The 16,758-nt window shown below is 42.7% G+C and overlaps 1 pseudogene; it reads left to right on the top strand.

Annotated features, from left to right (window-relative positions):
• Positions 1–3,522: 3,522 nt before the first annotated feature.
• Positions 3,523–5,246, top strand: LOC137235089 (trafficking protein particle complex subunit 10-like; annotated as a pseudogene).
• The last annotated feature ends 11,512 nt before the right edge of the window (positions 5,247–16,758 follow it).

The following is a 16,758-nucleotide window of genomic DNA, read 5'->3' as shown; positions in this document are numbered from 1 at the left end:
TCTATTTAGTTTAGTGCACCCTATTAGGTTAAAATGTGGGTTTGGAAGTATGTGCAGATATGTTGTAGATATAAAAATGTATTCTGGGATTGGCTTATTGTTGATAGGCCGCCGAAATGACCAGGCCAAAGATGGTGGCCGAAGCTAGTAACCCGTTAATCGTGGACGGTGGCGTGCCGCTGGTCAAAAGACTGGCATAAACGTCAGCGCCGAGTGCAAGTCGCACTTGTGATGCGTGGTAAAAATTGGGGTCTGCCAACCGCATAAACTGGAAAGGCGTTGCGATTGTGGAGTCTACGCTAACGATCGGGTTGAAACGGTTGGTCGGAAAGGACGTGTCGAGTGGTTGCTGCTTTCTCCCAGTTGGTCGCATAGCTTCGGTTTCTAATACTCGTTGTCGTTCGTACCGTAATATCGGTCGGAAAGGACGTGTTTCAAAGCCGATATGCTTTGTTGGGAAGGGTAGCCAATGCCGCTATTCTTGCTTCTTCTTCTTCTGCATTCTGATCATCCATTTGTTGCCCCCAAGACTTGGTTCATTCGGTGAGGGCCAGGTATAAGACCCCGTCTGAGCTTTCTCCGTCATCGAGGAGGTCGCTTGTTGTTTGCGTCCATTCTTTGGTATTGTCCAAGTGAAGGGTAGTATGATGATGCTCGTTGCATCGATAGCAGTTGTCCTTACTTGTGCATATCTCGTGACTGTGGAAAGGGGACAAACAGATGATGCAGTAGTTATGAATCGTACGCCGTGATTTCCGGCGCAAAGGCGGCATAGCACGGAGATATTTCTGGAACGCTCCTCGGTCTTGACGCGAGTTGCCGCGAAACGAGTCATTCTAAAAATATAATCGAGCATTATTACATTACTTTCGTCTACATGGATGGCTAGTGAGTTTATGTATGAGGATGTTTTTTAATATGCCGCTGATTACGTGAAAGATTCGAATCTCCCACGTAATCGCCAATGGAAAAATTGAACCCAGTGAAAAGAAACGTTAAAAAATATGAAAGATGTTAATAAATATATTCGAGTAAGGATTTTATTGAATTCAAGAATAATGAGGTAACAATTAAATTGTGTTTCGAATTAAGATATTCAAATAGTGATTTAAATGATTTAAATTATAAGCATTTAACAATAGAATTGTGTTTCGAATAAATGTTCTCTTACCTTGACGCTGGATGGCTAGAATTGCTCCCGTTGACGGTCGTGAACCAAGAAAAGGCAAAGCAATTGCAAAAAGGCGCTGAACCCTCAGCACAAGAGCCTTCGTTAAGTTTCCCCTTAACAAGGCTCCGGTGCTAAAAGCTCATAGCGGCAAACACAAATTCGTGTTTGTGTTAGTGCATATATATTAAAGCGAAACTATTGGTCTACAGGCAGAAACAGGTATGCGGATTGATTTACGAGTGTGGGCCGAAATATTTAGGTCTCGGACCTAAACATGCCGGCCCCCTTGCCGCGAGCAATGATAAGGAAATAGACCATAGATTGAAGTATAAAAAAAATCGAGATCAATGGACCCAAGGGATCAACCCAGCCCTCCTTCGCCCAGGTAAGGCGGCAAGGGGATGAGCAGTTGCGGACTGCGGACACTGCACCTCGCTGTACTATGGATGTTGTGGATGTTCTCTACGGAGAAAAGAGAAGAAAAAAGGTTAGAAGAAATGTACGTGGTTTAAATTCGATGGCACTTAGTTACGTTTAGATGTGTGTGGATGTATGTGCATGTGAACCTATTGTTGGCAGAGCCCGGATACGACCAAGCCGAAGACCGTCGGTTGGGCTAAAATTCTGCCTATGGTGGTAGTCGCCGTATCACTCACCATCAGTTCGGCATAGATGTCAGCGCCGAGTGTAAGCCGAATAGGTGGTGGGTGATAAAATCGGGGGTCTGCCAGACGCATAAACTGGAAGGGCACCGCAATTTGGGGATCTATGCTGTATGGCGGGCTCACCCTTTGATGCCGTTCAATGACGACGGCCTGTGTATGAATGCGCTTTGCCGCGCCGTACTTCCCTCGGAGTATTATAGTACACCGTTTGGGTCCCTGCTGCTCGAGACGTAGATCTCTGACCAGCTCACTGTCGGCGATGGTGGTGGGCGCGCAAGGGTCGGTAATTGCTCTTACTAGGTGGAGCTGCCCGTGCGATTCTATACGCACAATGGCCGTGGGGGATATTTGCACGAACGGCCGCATGGTTGGCAGTGGAGCCGCACGTGGTTGTAGTCGGCCCGTTCGGAAACCGGCGGTTGTGGCTCTCTCTATAGCTCGGTTACCGATTTTATGGCGCACGTCCTTAACGTATGGCGCTGCCCTTTTTTGTTGTCGGTTCTTCGCGCATCTCCTGTTAATTTCATCTCTTTGGCTATTCACTCGACCTCGATTAGGGACGCTGAGGTTTTGCTTATCTTGACGCCAGTCGTTCACCTGTGGGCTCTCCATCTTCCTTTCTCGTTGCTTCTCATGGCGCAATAACGGCCGAAACATGCTCTGCGCTGGGCTTCGATTAATCGAAGCTGATGCGGCTTTCGGTCGTTCCTCCTGCAATTCTTCCTCTTCCTCCACCTGCTGCGCCCATGATTTCGTTTGCTCTGTTAAATGAATCGACAGCGTGTCGTCCAAATTATCTTCCTCACCCTGGTGGTCGCCCTCCCTTAACTCATCTAAGTGGAGCGTCGTGTGGTGTTTTTCTTGGCACCTTTTGCACCTGTACTTGCTGGTGCAATTTCCTACGCGATGGAAGGGAGACAGACAGTTCGGACAGTATTTATAAAGCAGGACCGCTCGTATCTTTTCCTCGGGAGTTATAGCGCGGAACTCCGGACAAACCCTAATTGAGTGCTGCCTCTTACACAATTGGCAGTCAACGTGGTACGTAGGTTTATGGCTTTTCGAAACGTGGCTCATGATCTGTAAAGAGGGTGAACCTGGGATCATGACCAATACTCTATCATACATCATTTATTGTTGTTTTGCTTGGGATGCGGAAACCCCAAGAAAAAAAGGGAACAATTACTCATGTGCATAGTGGGAATAAAATAGCTCTCGAAATGTAAGCGGTTCATGGCTTGCGGGAAAAGGTATTTTAAATAAAATTAGAGAGCGCTAAGCGTATTGATTTTCCCCTTTTTTGAATTTCTATGCTTTGAGACGCGTGGATATGTGTGCGATGGCATTTCGCAGTACCATAACGTAAAGCGTGAAACGCGCCACATGTGAGCTAGCCCTTAGTGCTCATTGAACACACCCATTGAAATGATTATTATTCTAAGGGCTGGCAATGCCGTCGGTTGGCATTTGACAATTAAGCCTTTCCTGAATGAAAATTCTTTCATTCATTTCAGGAACATGGTGTACGACGTTTTTATTAAAACGTGAGCCACTCGCTTACGGTTGTTCTGGACAAACGGAAAATTTCCAACCTTTATTTGGGATCACCACTAGACGATTTATTTTTTTTTTTTTTTGCATTTTGCGAATTCAAAAATCCTATATAGCAGGACATTGTACAAAAATATGAATATTATGCCGATAATAACATATGCAGGAGCTGGACCCTTGTTTCGTTCTTTGGAAGCACAAATTCGAAATGCTATACCATTGGATACATACGAGTGGCGTCGCACATACCATCGACCATCTAAGCATGTGCGTTTAGAGGCACAAACTCAGCAATTTAATGTAAGCGCCCTAGAAAGGTATAAAAAAGGTGAATGGAGCATATTGGAACACCCAATTTTACATATCTTTGTTACGGAATGCAACGATTTGGATTCATACAAAGCAACCGCTCATGAAGAAATAAAAAATTGGCTCAAGCAATTGACGGCATATGGTATATCGGATTGGATGATTTTAATGGTAGAGACACTCGTTGTACGTAAGGAAAAAGACTTACTACCACGTACTACTGTGCTGGATAAAATTCGTCAAGATTTTGCAACAAAAAACGATGATCGTTGCATATCTGTTTTGAATCCTGCGAAATTTGAACAAAAATCAGCTGAATTTTTCGTTGTTTAGTGCAGCGAATCAGATTTCTCATGCTTGCTAGCTACAATCGGGATATTGCGAAATATGAGGAGCTTATACGAAGTAAACGTGAAAAGCGCAATCACGGCGGTTGGGACTTTTGCCAGTACTTTTTTATGCAAGAGGATTTAGCATTGATATTCGAAAAACTTGAATTGCACACTGAGGCACTAATACAATATGATGAGCTGGACGCTATGTTTTCACAACTCATTACCCACTCTGGCTTCGGTGAAAAGCAAAAAAATGGTTGGACCATTTCAAGCAACCGTTGACCTCCTTTCACGTCATTTATTTAAAATCGGCGCGATAAATTTGAACTACGACACAAAATAAAAGCCGGCCCCGTGTCGATATTAGAATTTGGAAATTACTTATTCGCACGACAAGCACATTTGTTGCAACAAAACAATGAAATACCAGAAATTGCTAAACGCCTGCTAAACTTTCTCTTTTCTACATTGCGGGAAATTGAGTATGTCAAATTGGATACACAGGAAGGTGCGCTATCTTGCTGGGAGTTTGTTTGCGCCTTAGAAGTACTACAAACCTGTGAAATGGCTATGGAACCAAACAAGTTAGTTTGCTTTCAACACTGTGCGCCAATCTGGAATTTAGCCAAAGATAAATTGTATGAATTAGGTAAGCTGTGTGGTTTACTCCCCCGTTTTACGCCCACTTCCGAACAACTACATATTGTGGTACAACTCTCTGCTGGCATTGGTGATACACCGCTTGAGCAGTCGCAGTTCTTAAATCCAACACCACAAATTTCGGAGCAAAAACGCGATCGTTCACCCAATCGTCGTCCGAAAAATCTGCTACAGAAAAATTGAAAGCATTAGGCTCCAATCAGGCATTTCAAGAGCTTTATTTAGAACTGGCAGAATTAGCAATAAGCACATACAAACATGTCTCACGTCATCGTTCAGCACGTCTCGTGGGTTTGGATTTGGGTAACTTTTATTGTGCGCTTAATGAACCACATAAAGCTGTTGATTTCTTCACTAATTTATTACGCGAATTAAAAGCTGAAAAATTGGCATGCACTAAGCTCATCAACTCTACTGGAATTAGCGAATTGTTATCGAAAAAAAATTAAACGGGAAAGTAGCATTAGTCCAAGCAGGTACTCACCGCCGCCAACAAGCTCAACACTTACAATAGTAGTGAAAGTGAAATTGAAAGCGGGTAAGAAATCAATTTAAGAAACGTGTGAGGTTATAAAATTGCTGCAGCTTCATTCCACGGAGAAATTTTTTTCAACTTGCATTTTATTAATTATTAACATGAGTAAATTTGCAAAAACTATGCTGCGTTTCGGCAATGGTTTGATGACTGTTAATTCATCAAGTGCCTTGGAAAACTTATTTGGTAATCGCGATTTTACACGGACACTCTGGCAAATGTGCAACAATCCGGAATCTTCTGGAGTATCGAGTCAAGTCTTAACTGGTCACAAACCAAGTATGAGCTGTAGCTGCGGTTGTGGCGGTGCGAAACATATGCATAGCAAAGCTGAAAAAGCACTGGAGGAATTTCTTACTGAAGAATTACTGGCTGAACGCAAAACACGTCAAAAACATGCCCACTGCCTTAGGGGGATTTTGTGTTACTTTGGATGGCGCCGATGTAGAGTTGACCAAAGAATCGAATGAGGAAAAAGTTGTTATCATGGAAAGGTTGCTTTTCTTTAACGGTAAAGAGTAAAAATATGTATACGTTAAAGGTTGTATGACTGCCAAGTTCACCTACATATGACGTAAGCCATTTATAAATATACTTGTGCTTCGCCTAACGCAGCTTATGCCTCCTTTTAACTCACGCGAAAAGGAATTGAAATAATTTTGAATACGAAATCAACGGTTAAAGAATCTGCGGCGACAAAGCAGGAATCCATTGGCCCTGTTGAGGTGAAAGGTGTGCCGAAGATAGTCAACCAGTTTTAGACTTTTTTAGCATACAATCGCGTGTAATCCCAAAGCAACCATTCAAGACCGCGGAGCAATTTGAAGATTGGAATGATATTTTTAATGTGACGAAGGTCAGAGTGCTCAATCAGCCCGAGAAATATGTAAAGCATATATTTCGAAAGTGCTTCTTGCAACGTTTTCATCATGTGGATGCTGCCCTCTTCATGGAACGAACGATGCGCCCGTTTTTCACTTATGCTCACGATCACAAGGGGAAAACAATTCGCCATGAGGACAACGTCAGGGAAATAATGATGGTACACAAGGAATTATTACGTAAACATAAAGCAAAGCCTGGTAATGTGAGTGGAGCACCAGGCTCGTAACCTCATTGTCCGTAGCTTTGTTCTTTGTTGTCTTGATGTTATTGGCTGAAAATTGTAAATTTACTTTATTATTTTCTTTCTAATGGCAGGATTTCATCAGTATTATGCCCTCGAATACTCAGCTGAAAGACGCCAATAGTTGTACACAAAGGTCACAAGATTACGCGGATTCTTGCTTTCTACACCTGGAAAATCAAATTCAAACAACAGAGTTATCGTGAGTTATCTTAATTTATCGTAAATATATTGTCGGCACGGATTATGTGAGTTAAATATATATGGGGATCCCTTATATCATTTTTGTTGTGTTCGTATTTTTTTTTTTTAATCGGACGAAACAATATCTTGGGCACCAGTTAGTGCGAAAGTGAACCATATATATTTCCTTCGAAAATCCTTTAACACTGTCAGGATTCAAACAGATTATTAAGCATGGCCCTGTGGGATTTTGCTTGCAAATCTCTCCCGCAAATATAATTATTAAAATAGTTTGCTGAAAATGTGGTCGCGTATAATAGGGTGGATAAGATGGTTGAGTATCCCTCTTCGGTATGCGATATATATATATATTTTTTGTTGGTTCCTTTCATATCCCCAATTATTCCTTTTTAATACCGTTTTGGATAAATTGTGAATATTTCTTCTTTTGCATTGTAGCGCTTGAGTTCAGTGTCTTTTTTTTAGTATTGTGTCTAAGTTTGATCAATTTATTGGTGAATAGTTAACGATCATAGTTTAATTTTGAGATGCACAAAAGCCGGTTTAACCTCATCGGCGAAAGGAGAGGGTTTCGGGTTGTCAGTCGGCAAATTAATAAGCTTTCTTTTCGAATTTACTTCTTAAAGAGAAGTACTTTTGGGAGATGCTGCAATTGTGATGGGATGAATCCGCGGGTTTATAATTTGTATTATGGAGATTTTGTTACTTTTATGGTTCGGCACTTCGGAGTGGGTAGCAGGAATTTAGATTTCTCTGCGGATCGTGGGTCCTGAAGGGTTAAGCGGGTGTAGTGTCTTTCTCGCTGCTGGGCGCTGGTAATAGCACCAACTTAGCGATGGGGCGTGTTGTTTGCACTTTGGTGGTATCCAGGTCGACGACACGCACGCGGTCATCGGGACCAGGGTGCAATTTGACGACCCTTCCCATTCTCCACTCGGTCGGTTGTAGGTTGTCTTCCCGAATGACTACTAAGTCGCCTAGGTTGAGATTGGGTTGCGATCGTTGCCACTTAACCCGCTTTTGCATCTCAGTGAGATATTCGGTCTCCCACCTTTTGCAGAAGGTTTGGTGTAGGGCTTTAAGTTTCTGCCATCGGTTTACGATGGAGGCCGGGGTCTCTGTAGTGTCCAGTTCGGGAGGAGCTAACAGATGTCCCCAACGAGGAAATGACCGGGGGTATGCGGTTCCAGGTCAGAGGAGTCGTTGGACGCAGGACTGAGGGGCCTTGAATTGAGGCACGCCTCTACTCGGCACAATAAGGTGCCAAAATCCTCAAAAGTGTATTTTTGATCCAGAGCGATCTTTTTGAAGTGGGTTTTAAAACTTTTAACCCCAGCTTCCCACAAGCCCCCCACGTGAGTAGCGCCAGGAAGTATGAAAAGCCATGCCAGGTTTTGGTGGCTATATCTTGAGATGGTACGATCTTTGGTTTCTTGCAGAAATGCTTTGAATTCTGATTTTAACGATCGCGAAGCCCCTACGAAGTTAGTACCGTTATCAGAATATAAGTTTTTCGGACAGCCTCGTCTGGCGGCAAACCTGGAGAAAGCGGCTAGGAAGGATCCGGTGGAAAGATCGCTCGTCGGTTCAAAGTGGATGGCCTTGGTGGCGAAGCAGACGAATAGGCAGGCATAACCCTTTGAAGTCCGACATCCTCTACCGCTGTATGGCTTGATGTCGAATGGTCCGCAGAAGTCTACCCCGGTATTGGTAAACGCCCTCGAAAACGTGGTACGTTCCTTAGGAAGTATGCCCATGAGTTGCGTTTGCGAACGCTTTTTGTACATTGTGCAGACCTTGCAATTGTGGATGACAGACCTAATCATATTTTTGACGCGGGGAATCCAGTACTGAGTGCGGATGAGGCGTAACATCAGCTGATTTTCCCCGTGCAATGAGATAGAATGGATAAATTGAACCAATAAACGAGAGAACCTGCAGGTGTAAGCGAGAATAATAGGATGGCGTTCGTTGTAGGGGAGGTCACTGGAGGCGCCGAGTCGCCCCCCTGTTCGGATGATGCCTTTTTCATCTATGAAGGGGTTGAGAAGTAGAACTTCGCTTTTGCCACTTATCGGTTTCCCCTCCTTTAAACAATGGTATTCTTCGCGGTAATATTGATTCTGAGAAATAATTATTAAGCGCTGAGTTGTTTCATTTATTTCGAGTGGAGAAAGTGATTTTGACTTCGGTTTTCCGGAAGATTTAGTCTTCGGGTGGGTTGCTTTAAAAAATCGGAAAATATAGGAAATTACTCGTAAAGCCCGAGACAGATCGGAGAACATATCAAGAATGTTAGAACTAGTTTGTTGGGTCGTTGCGTGAATTCGTACCCTTTTTTCCTCGAGGTTCGTATTATAATCGCCTTCTTGCGCTGGCCAGTTTTCGTGGTCTTCTTGCAGCCAGGAAGGGCCCTGCCACCACAGAGAGTTGTTTATTAAATCCGACGCTGGCAGTCTTCTGCTTGCTAAGTCTGCCGGGTTTGACGCTGAGTCGACGTGACGCCAAACCTTGGTTCCTACCTTTTCTATGATTTTGTTTATTCTATGGGCGACGAAGGTAGACCACGAGCATGGTGGCTTCCGGATCCATGCGAGAACTATCATTGAGTCTGTCCAGAGGAACACTTCTCGATTTGCAAGGTTTAGGTTTTCAATAACCGATTCTGTTATTTCGGCAAGCAGAACGGCACCGCAGAGCTCTAGTCGTGGCAACGAAATGGTTTTAACTGGGGCTACTCTGGTTTTCGCCATAAGCAGGTTGGTGTGGGTTCGGCCTTTTTCATGAACTCTAAGAAAAACCGTAGCTGCGTATGCTTTTTCCGAGGCATCGCTAAATCCATGTATTTCGACCTTGTCTCTCTCCGTAAAATGAACCCACCTCGGGATGCGCAGATCGTTGATCCGCATGTATTCCTGCGTGAATGCTTGCCAGCGATCAAGTGTGGTTGGTGACACGGCTTCATCCCATCCTGTACCCTATAACCAGATCTTTTGCATAACGATTTTGGCGACTATTATCACTGGGGCCAACCAGCCAAGAGGGTCGAAAAGCTTAGCAATCTCTGAGAGTATGCTTCGCTTTGTAGTGGCGCTGTAATCTTCTATTGGTTTCGCCGTAAAATAGAAATAATCAGCGTGCGCGTTCCACCTTATGCCCAGTGCTTTCACCATGCTGGTATCTTCAAATTCTAAAAAGTTCTCTGTTAGCAAATATGATTTCGGTATGCCTTGTAGAATTTTCTTGTAGTTCGACGTCCATTTTCTTAATGGAAATCCTGCTGATTGTAGTGCCTCGGTTATTTCATCTCTTGCCTTTATTGCGGTATCAATACTGTGGCCGCCGGCGAGTACGTCGTCTACGTACATATAATTCCTCAGAATGTCTGCTGCCATTGGGTGCGTGTGCTCCACGTCATCGGCGAGTCGATGCAGTGTCCGTATTGCTAAGTATGGAGCACAGTTCACCCCAAAAGTTACTGTTTTAAGTTCGTACAGACTTATTGTATCCTTTGAATCTTTTCGGAATACGATCCGCTGATATCTTGTTTGATCATGATTTACCCATATTTGACGATAAATCTTCTCAATATCGCTGTTGAAGACGTATTTAAACAATCTCCACCGGAGTATCAATACAGTAAGATCGGCTTGGAGAATGGGACCTGGATAGAGGGCATCGTTCAAACTTTTGCCATTTGTCGTGTTGCACGATGCGTTGAATACAACTCGTACTTTGGTTGTGGTACTGTCCTCCTTAATTACGGCATGATGCGGAAGGAAGTAGCAGTCTGTCGATTCTGACGCTATGTTTCTTACTTGTTTCATATGCCCCAATGTTTCATACTCGGATACGACCCTACTATATTCTGTTTGTAAGGTTGGGGTTTTTCCAAGACGTGTTTCGTTTCGATAAAATTGAGCACATGCGCTTTTTAATGATGGCCCTAAACATACACCTTTTCTAAATGGTAGAGAAACTACGTATTTCCCGTCGCTGTTTCTTACTGTGGTGGATTTGAAGAGTTCTTCACAGTATTTATCATACTCGTGCTCACTCCTCTTTTTTGGGATTTCCTCTAGTTCCCAGAACGCAGACAATTGTTTGGACAGTGTAACCTCATTGAAATATGATACTATATTCTGGGTGTTGTTTATCGAGTCTGATCGACCTGTCAGGATCCACCCGAATACGGTTTCCTGCGCTATCAAATTATTTAACACATCCTTTTTCAATCCGCCTAACATGATTTGAGGATATATGTCTCCTCCCAATACCAAGTCGACTGGTTCGTTCACGAAGAATCTTTTGTCGGCAAGAACAAGATCAGGGAACGCTTGTCTTGTCATTGGATCTACATGGCAGCTGGGGAGATTTCCTGTTAGTTGGGGTAAGACTAACACGATTGTGTTTATTGTAACTAGAGGGTTTATTGATGAACCCAGATGTATGGGACACACTTCCTTTACCTGTGCCGAAATCGTGTTGTTAATGCCCGATACTTGGGCACTCACTCTTTTGGAAGGCAACTTAATTCGCCGTTTGAGGCGCTCGGTTATGAATGAGCACTCTGACCCCGAATCTATTAACGCTCTTGCTGAGAAGCTAATACTATTATGTTGTATATTGACTCTCGCTGTGCCTAGTAGTATTCCCTTGCTTGAATTTGCGAAACATGAATTTACGTTATTAACCCCTAGTGTTTTCTGTTTCAGTTTCGCGCCTAGCTTGGGCCTGTCTGGATGTAGATGGACCGTTGTCAGATGAATCCCGTGGCTCGTATGCTTGGGGTTGAATTGGAAGGTGGAGTAGTGAGTGGTGTCTTGACTGACACGTCCTACAACGATATGTGCTGGAACATTTAGAAACCGTATGTCCAGCGGATAGGCAATTCAAGCACCCTCGTATGCTCTTCACATGTTCAATGCGACTGCTTGGGGTCAGGCGTAAGAATTTCTCACACTTTGCGATTCTGTGTGCCTCACTTTTGCACATCTTGCATGTTGGTTTGGCTACACTAGTCTGAAAGGTCAGCTTTTTCGATGGTGTTTCCGCGCCTGATCGAGAGGATGGATTTTTAGGGGGCTTTCCTTTCAGCCCTGTGACGGTTTCCAATGTTTGGAATCTATTCGTCAGGAATTTGTCCATATCAACCCATTTCGAGATTTCAGTTTTGTTTTCTATTGTTTGTTCCCACAAAGCCAATGTAGTTTCAGGCAGTTTAGTGGAGCATAAATATGTTAAGATTGCATCCCAGTTGGATATGTCAATTTGATGACACTGAAGCGCTGAGATGCAATTGTTTATATCTCGTTGCAGTTTTTGATCGAGCTACCGCATTCGCTGTCAATTGCATTTAAATTAAACAAAATTTTCAATTGTGCATTTACCAAGATACGCTTGTTTTCATAGCGATCGCATAGATTCTTCCAAGCTGTTTGGAACCCATCATTAGTTAGTGGACATCGTCGCACTATTTCTTTCGCTTCCCCTTGTGTCTTTTGGTTGAGGTGATACAACTTTTCGACTGGGGTAAGGCGTTTATTAAGTATGTAAATGGCGCTGAACATGTCCCTGAAGGACGGCCATGAAATATAATCTCCTTTAAAGACATCTGTGTCACAAGGAGGCAGGCGTACGCTGTATTCGCGACCCACGGAATCTGTTTCTTTCTCTAACTTTTCTATTTTTTCAGCTAGCTCATTTATTGCCGCTTGGCATTTTAAGAAACTGAAATAAGTGGCTTTATGTTTCTTTTTAACTGCTGCTATGTCCTTTGTTTCGAGGTCTGATGAACTCAGAAGATCGTCGTATGCCCGTTTTGGTGTTTCCCACAAGGCTTTTAGTTCCTCCGTTTGAAGTTTCAAGGAGTGTTTACTGTGCTCAGTTGTGGGCATGGCATTATAATCTACCTCAAATTCTGCCACTGCATCTGCCTGGTGGATATAGCTCTCCATTTTCTTATTAAATGGAAAACGAACTTGTTAAACACAAAGTATTTAATGAAATTTGCCTTTGCAGAGAGTCGTGTATGAGGTGACTGATCAATATCCTAGGAATTGAGAGTTGCTACACTCGCTGTGTCGCGGAAGTGTTATTACAATCGTGCCACCCTACGTAACTAAATGGGTGTGTGCACGAAGTGATATTTGTGTAATGTGTTAAAAGTGATTAAAGTGCAACACCCTCCTATGGACTGTGGCACAACTACTACTTAGTTTGAAAGAACCGACCAGTTAATTATGACGGAAAATGTACAGTGTTTTTCCACTTGTGCGCAAAGTTTAATAAAAAACCGTGTGAAAGTAAAAAAAAAAGGGGGCAGAACTGGCCAACCAGTGGATAATGTGTGAAGAAAGTGTGGTTGACAAAATGCCGAAAATGAGTCCTTCAAAGGTTTTGACAACTGTAGTGTCGTTGCACGTTACGTTTCACTTCGTGTATTTGTGGTTGTTGTACGTCAGCGCTAGTGCTTTTTAAGGTGTTCCTTGAGTTGCAAGTACACTCGCCGCTACGTACGAATTTGTGGACTGTGCCGGAATCACGACGTATATTCCGGCAATATGAATAGCGAGTTTGTATTAAAAATATTCCGAACTTTCCCGCCCAAAACAACAATTAGTGTAAAGTGTATATATGTGTATATATGTGGATAGCTAGAAGAACTTTAAACTATTACGCTGTTAAGTGACTTTTGTTTGCTTCGCTGTCTGACCGTGTGATGTCAAATAAAGTTTCAGTTGTGAATTAATGCCAATAAGATGGCTTTCCACTAACTAAAATTTATTTCTGCATATGTGTTGCAGCAGCGGTGAAGTGATATTCGATTTTTGGGGCTATGTTAACCCGTACCAATACTGTGACCGGAGGATCTTCTCACTTGTGAGGATTTTAAGAAAATTGTTTTGAGTAGGCGTGTGTGTGTGCACGTAATGCACAATATGTGATCACCGCTGTTATTGAGCGTCAAGGGAAGTGTACAAAAGTCACTGTACGCGTTAAATAATAACTTGCCACTTTATTATATCTAATTTTTTAATAAAAAAGGGAATCACACACGTGCCCGAATTTAAGAAACCACGTACCTTATAAGTTCGTTGTAAATTTTTTTTTTTTTTTTTTTGGAAAAAAGTCCTGTTTGCTCTGTTGTGATTTCTCGCAATTGCCGTGTGGTTGTGTTCTACGGTGCTAATAGCCTTGGGGTAACGTTTTCACTTTCTTCTCACCAAGATGACTATAGATTTCTACCATTGAATTTTTTCCTTCGATCGCTCTTTGTGCTTTCCAAATTGGGCTTTTGTTTAATCGCTGTTGCTTGTTGTGGACTGTAATTCGATTGGTTGTTAAATTCTCGGCTTCCGAAGGACCAAATGATTACGTGAAAGATTCGAATCTCCCACATAATCGCCAATGGAAAAATTGAACCCAGTGAAAAGAAAAGTTAAAAAATATGAAAGATGTTAATAAATATATTCGAGTAAGGATTTTATTGAATTCAAGAATAATGAGGTAACAATTAAATTGTGTTTCGAATTAAGATATTCAAATAGTGATTTAAATGATTTAAATTATAAGCATTTAACAATAAAATTGTGTTTCGAATAAATGTTCTCTTACCTTGACGCTGGATGGCTAGAATTGCTCCCGTTGACGGTCGTGAACCAAGAAAAGGCAAAGCAATTGCAAAAAGGCGCTGAACCCTCAGCACAAGAGCCTTCGTTAAGTTTCCCCTTAACAAGGCTCCGGTGCTAAAAGCTCATAGCGGCAAACACAAATTCGTGTTTGTGTTAGTGCATATATATTAAAGCGAAACTATTGGTCTACAGGCAGAAACAGGTATGCGGATTGATTTACGAGGGTGGGCCGAAATATTTAGGTCTCGGACCTAAACAGCCGCGTTGCAACCGAAAAAAAATAAGCTGCCTACAGGGCTACGTTGAAAGCGAGTGCAACAAGAGGAGTGTGTGAAAAGCAGAAGCAGAAAGGCGTGAGTGCGATGAGCTTGAGCTGCTAGCCACCAGGAATAATGCCCGAAAATTTTACCAAAAAATAAGGCGACAGATGGAAGGTTTTATGACCGGGGAAAACTCCTGTAGGAACGAAAACGGCGACCTTGTAACTGATATCCAGAGAGTGCTTAATTATGGAGGGAACACTTCTCTGCTCTCCTGAATGGAGGCAGCAATTCACCGCGCAGAGATGACGAACCCGATCCCGCAATCGATGATGATGGAATATATGTCCCCCCCGCCCGATTATGACGAAGTTAGAATAGCAATAACCAGATTGAAAAACAACAAGGCCGTGGGTGCTGATGGATTGCCTGCGGAGCTATTTAAGTACGGCGGCGAGGAGTTGGTAAGGCGCTTGCAGCTACTTCTTCGCAAAATATGGGCGGACGAGTGCATGCCCGACGATTGGAATCTAAGTGTTCTTTGCCCAGTCCACAAGAAGGGGGATACTGCAAATTGCACCAACTATCGCGGAATCGCGGCTGATTGGACCTTATCAGTGCGGCTTCAGACCTGGTAAATCTACCATAGACCAGATTTTTACAATGCGCCAAATCTTTGAAAAACCGTGAAAAGAAAATCGACACACATCACCTCTTCGTCGATTTTAAAGCCGCCTTCGACAGCACGAAAAGGAGCTGCTAATATGCCGCTATATCTGAATTTGGTTTCCCCGCAAAACTTATACGGCTGTGCAAAATGACGTTGAGCTACACCATTAGCTCAGTCAGAATTGGGAAGGACCTCTCCGAGCCGTTCGAATCTAAACGCTACTGTTAGCAGCCATAATATCGAAATAGTAAAAGACTTCGTTTATTTGGGAACCAGCGGCCACCGTGGTGTGATGGTAGCGTGCTCCGCCTATCACACCGTATGTCCTGGGTTCAACTCCCGGGCAAAGCAACATCAAAATTTTAGAAATAAGGTTTTTAAATTAGAAGACAATTTTTCTAAGCGGGGTCGCCCCTCGGCAGTGTCTGGCAAGCGCTCCGAGTGTATTTCTGCCATGAAAAGCTCTCAGTGAAAACTCATCTGCCTTTCTGATGCCGTTCGGAGTCGGCATAAAACATGTAGGTCCCGTCCGGCCAATTTGTAGGGAAAAACCAAGAGGAGCACGACGCAAATTGGAAGAGAAGCTCGGCCTTAAATCTCTTCGGAGGTTATCGCGCCTTACATGTGTTATGTATGCATCAACACTAGCAACAACATCAGCACTGAAATCCAGCGAAGAATCAATCTTGCCAATAAATGCTACTTTGGACTAGGTAGGGGCACACCTTAAATCAGATAACTTTTACAAATTGACAAGCTAAAGAGTATTTCATATGTTTTTCAGGTGTACAATGAATAAATATATTAAATTTTCCTCTGCCCAAAAATTACAAATCTAATTCATCGTTAAGCTGTTGATATTTGTGAACGTTTAGGTGATCTGCTGTTGCAAGGGCACTTGCAAAGCATTGATTAGAAACACAATAGCATATTATGTTATGCATGGGCAGGTTGTATTGACAAATTGGTCATCGCTTGGCTTAAACTAAAGAACGTTGGAGCATCAAATAGCAATTATAAGCCAAGCACAGTTGAGTTGCAAGAGAGTTGGTGGAAATCGCCATGTTGATGAGTAAATCGTTAGAACAGCAGGGCACGCTTACAGCATCTTTAACTTATACGTGATACATATTCGTTTAAACGCACTATTATTTTTAACTTTACCACTTTGGCTTTCTTTTGTTTATGCATTCATAACAACAAATTCTAGCCAATATTCTTTGTTCAAGTACCGGAAATTTGAAGGGAGGCGTTAGTAGTTTTTCACTACGCACACTATGGTAGTTTGATAATTAATCAAATAAATTGGGAGCAAGTTAACCATTTTTGGGAAAATTTGCTTGGGAGTACACACGTACAAATCCTTAACCGGAGAGATGGGTGTCTGCATGTGTTTGGTTGACTTCCTTTTGTCACCCCAAGATTATAACAAATTGTTTTTAATTAGGTCGCGTCACGAGTCTCTGGGGTCCAAAAACCATAGTTGATTTATAATTTGATTGAAATTAGGCTTTCAGACCAATTTGTTTTGAAGTGCAAGTTATATAAACTCCACTAGTTGATTTAGTTTGAGATTTTCCTTGTATTGCTAATCATTTCTCCTAAAACTTGCTTGTGATTGGATCTTCACTTGCAATA

Source organism: Eurosta solidaginis, chromosome X (assembly GCF_040869045.1).
Source record: "Eurosta solidaginis isolate ZX-2024a chromosome X, ASM4086904v1, whole genome shotgun sequence".
Classification (NCBI taxonomy): Eukaryota; Metazoa; Arthropoda; class Insecta; order Diptera; family Tephritidae; genus Eurosta; species Eurosta solidaginis.
Note: the sequence above shows the minus strand (reverse complement) of the source record. Positions and strands in the feature narration are given on the sequence as shown.